General features: G+C 43.3%; 1 pseudogene across 1 annotated transcript; it reads left to right on the top strand.

Annotated features, from left to right (window-relative positions):
- The first annotated feature begins 1606 nt into the window (after positions 1-1606).
- LOC110321441 lies at positions 1607-4014 on the top strand (annotated as a pseudogene). The gene is made up of 2 exons (XR_003843859.1): positions 1607-2783; positions 3927-4014. The product of XR_003843859.1 is annotated as an acetyl-CoA acetyltransferase, cytosolic pseudogene (transcript).
- The last annotated feature ends 314 nt before the right edge of the window (positions 4015-4328 follow it).

The following is a 4328-nucleotide window of genomic DNA, read 5'->3' as shown; positions in this document are numbered from 1 at the left end:
TACAGGAATGAATCCTTATAAGAAATACAACAAAAGTTCTGAAAAGAGCTGTGTGCAGCACACTCCAGCTTCTACTACACAGGGTGCCTGTTGGAAATAGAGCCTATTAGATCACAGATACTTTAGCTCTCTTCCCTCGCTACCCTAAAATTCAGGCCACACACCCCTGCAGTCTCTCCCTCTCAGATGTGACAAGCAACCTGTTTTGGCCTTGTAATTTCTCTCCCCATTGCAGCTGGAAGCCCAGCACCCAGATTCCCAGGCTCAAGACGACTTTAAAGTAGAACATTATGGCAGTCCATTCATGCCAGGCTAGCGAAAATGTTAACTAGCCCATCCCCATTTCTATCAGCTCCCAATACCTAAAAGCACATTTTACCTGAACTACCAATGGCCACACCTATCAGGATCCCAGATGAATTTCCTACCAGGCAACACACAGCCACCATATTCTCCTAAGGAACAGAGAAGGCAACAAAAAACCCACCCAACAAAGACAAGACCAGATATCAGCATCTTCCCAAACCGGATGCCTAGATACCATTGTAAAAACACTATCAGTAAGAGCCAGGACAATATGTCTCCCCTAGAGCCCAGCAATCCTACCACAGTGGGCCCTGATGTCCCCACACAGCTGCAGAACAAGTAAAATGCCTTAAAATAGATTCTATGAAGATAATACAAGTCCTTAAAGAAGAAACAAATAAATCCTTTTAAGAAATCTATAGCCAGGTGTGGTGGCGCATGCCTTTAATCCCAGCACTTGGGAGGCAGAGGCAGGCGGATTTCTGAGTTCGAGGCCAGCCTGGTCTATAAAGTAAGTTCCAGGACAGCCAGGGCTACACAGAGAAACCCTGTCTCGAAAACAAACAAACAAACAAACAAACAAACGAAATCTATAAAAATGCAAACAGCAGAAGGAAATGAACAGTTCAAGGCATGAAAGTGGAAATAGAATCAATAAGGAAAACCCAAACTAGGAAAATATGAGAAAGAAAACTTCAGAAACTCAAACAGGAACCTCAGAAGCAGGCCTCACCAACGGAGTATAAGAGATAGAAGATAGAAGCTCAGGCATTGAAGACACAATAGGAGAAATGGATACCTCAGTCAAAGAAAATGTTAAATCTAAATATATACTGGAACAAAACATTCAGGAAATCTGGGACAGTATGAGAAGACCACATCTAAGAATAGAAATATGAGAAGGAGAAGAAGCCCAGGTCAAAGAAAATATTTTCAACAAAATCATAGAAGAAAATTTTCTTCCTCTAAAGAAGGAGATACCTATCAAAGTACAAGAAGCATACAGAATAGCAAATAGACCTGACTAGAAAAGAAAGTCCCATCAAAACCTAATAATCAGAACACCAAATGTACAAAACACAGAAGAATATTGAAAGCTACAATGGAAAAAAAGAACAAATAACATATAAAGAGAGGCCTATTAGAATTACAACACACTTCTCAATGGAAACTCTAAAAGTCAGAAGAGTCTGGAGAAATGTGGTACCAACTCTAAGAAACCACAGATGACAGCCCAGAATGTTATACTCAGAAAAACTTTTAATTACAATAGACAGAGAAAATAACACATTTCGAGTCGCAGACGGGACAAGGCTGAGAGCTAGCAGGGAGCGGAGCGACAAGATGAATGCCGGCTCAGACCCCGTGGTCATCGTCTCGGCGGCGCGCACCGCTATAGGCTCCTTCAATGGTGCCCTGTCCACTGTGCCTTTCCACGAACTGGGGACAACTGTCATCAAAGAAGTCCTGCAGAGGTCCAAGGTGGCTCCAGAAGAGGTGTCCGAGGTCATATTTGGACACATCTTGACCGCAGGTTGTGGGCAGAATCCCACTCGACAAGCCAGTGTGGGTGCAGGGATCCCCTACTCGGTTCCAGCATGGAGCTGCCAGATGATCTGTGGCTCAGGCCTAAAAGCCGTGTGTCTTGCAGCCCAGTCCATAGCCATGGGCGACTCCACCATTGTGGTTGCTGGAGGCATGGAGAATATGAGCAAGGCTCCTCACTTGACTCACCTGAGAACAGGAGTGAAGATGGGTGAGGTGCCACTGGCTAACAGCATACTCTGTGATGGTCTTACAGATGCCTTTCACAACTACCACATGGGCATCACAGCTGAAAACGTAGCCAAAAAATGGCAAGTGAGCAGAGAGGCCCAGGACAAGGTTGCAGTTCTGTCACAGAACAGGGCGGAGCATGTGCAGAAAGCTGGCCTCTTTGACAAGGAGATTGTGCCAGTGCTGGTGTCTTCCAGAAAAGGTCTTACTGAAATGAAAATCGATGAGTTTCCTCGTCATGGGAGTAACCTCGAAGCCATGGGCAAGCTGAAACCTTACTTTCTTACCGATGGGACAGGAACTGTCACCCCAGCGAACGCATCAGGAATGAACGATGGCGCTGCTGCCGTGGTTCTTATGAAGAAGACAGAAGCTGAGAGTCGGATGCTGAGACCTTTAGCAAGAATAGTCTCCTGGTCACAAGCCGGTGTGGAGCCTTCTGTTATGGGAGTAGGACCAATTCCAGCCATAAAGCAAGCTGTTGCAAAGGCAGGCTGGTCCCTGGAGGATGTTGACCTGTTTGAAATCAATGAAGCCTTTGCAGCGGTGTCTGCGGCAATAGCTAAAGAACTTGGATTAAACCCCGAGAAGGTCAACATCGATGGAGGAGCCATTGCCTTGGGCCATCCTCTGGGAGCATCTGGCTGTAGGATTCTAGTGACCTTGCTACACACCCTGGAGAGAGTCTGCTTGTGGACGTTGTACATCGTGGTGCGGAGCCTAGTGCGCACCACGATGTACAACGTCCACAAGCAGAACAAGCACTGCTCATTGATATCTGTCAATATCAATGGTATCAATTCCCTAATGAAAAAAATACAGACTAACAGAATGGATACAAAAACAGAATCTATCTTTCTGCAGAATCCAAAAATATACCTTAACATCAAGAATAAACATCAACTCAGAGCAAAAGTTGGGAAAAGATATTTCAAGCAAATAGACCTAAGAAGCACACTTATGTAGCTATTTTAATATCTACCAAAAATAGATTTTAAACCAAAACTTATCAGAAGAGATAGAAAAACATTACATACCTATCAAAGGGGGAAAAAAATCTACCAAGAGTACATTATAATTTTAAACATCTATGTACCATATGCTCAAAAATAAAGGACACCCAAGTTTCCAAAAGAAACACTTCTATAGTTTAAATCACGTATTGAACCTATGCTGAATAGTTTTATATCAACTTTGCACAAACTAAAGTCACTTGAGAAAATGGAACATCAATTAAGAAAATGCTGCCACTGCCATGCAGTGGTGGTGCACGCCTTTAATTGAAGCTCTTGGGAGGCAGAGGCAGGTGGATTTCTGAGTTCAAGGCCAACCTGGTCTACAAAGTGAGTTCCAGGACAGCCAGGGCTATACAGAGAAACCCTGTCTCCCTATCTCAAAAAAACAAAAAAAAGAAAAAAGAAAAAGAAAGAAAATGTAGTAAGGCTGTAGGTCTTTTTCTTAATTAGTGATTGATGGAGGAGGATCTACTATAGATGGTGTTGTCCCTGGGCTGATGGTCCTGGGTTCTATAAGAAACAGACTGAACAAGACTTGATGAGCAAACCAGTAAACAGCACCCATTCATGGCCTCAGCTCCAGCCTCCAGGTTCCTGCCCTGTTTGAGATCCTGTCCTGAATTCCTTCAATGATGAATAGTGATATGGGAGTATAAGCCAAACACAATCCCTTTTCTCCCCAACTTGCTTTTTGGACCAAGTTGGTACCAGGTAGTGAGGTATTGCTGTGACAGACCTGACTTTGTTTGGGGGAGGATCGTGGAAGGACTTTAGAACTTTGGGCTAGAAAATCCTTTGAGCTTTGAGAGGTCAGTGAATGTTCTATAGGAACTGGAAAGTTAAGGATGTTGAGAGCTGTGCAGAAGATGGAGACCTGGCTTGTGAAGTTTCAAAGGGAAGTTTAAAGGCTCCATAGAAGCCATTTGCTATTTTAAATTAAGATTCTGTCATTGTAGCCAATGGGAGCTGAAGCCAAGATTAACAAGAGACCAGAAACACTGAAGTGAAACTTTTTCATTACTGGGACAATTTATGTTGGTTAGCTTGAGCTAAGAAATTAGCGGTGGTTAAAAAGAGACCAGTATTGCTGAAAGGAAGTGTTGTGTTTTATAAAAAGAAAAAGAAAGAAGAAGAAGAAGAAGAAGAAGAAGAAGAAGAAGAAGAAGAAGAAGAAGAAGAAGAAGAAGAAGAAGAAGAAGAAGAAGAAGAAGAAGCAGCAGCAGCCAGGGA

Source organism: Mus pahari, chromosome 5 (assembly GCF_900095145.1).
Source record: "Mus pahari chromosome 5, PAHARI_EIJ_v1.1, whole genome shotgun sequence".
Lineage (NCBI taxonomy): Eukaryota > Metazoa > Chordata > Mammalia > Rodentia > Muridae > Mus > Mus pahari.
The sequence above is the reverse complement of the archived record's forward strand: the minus strand, read 5'-3'. Positions and strand labels throughout refer to the sequence as shown.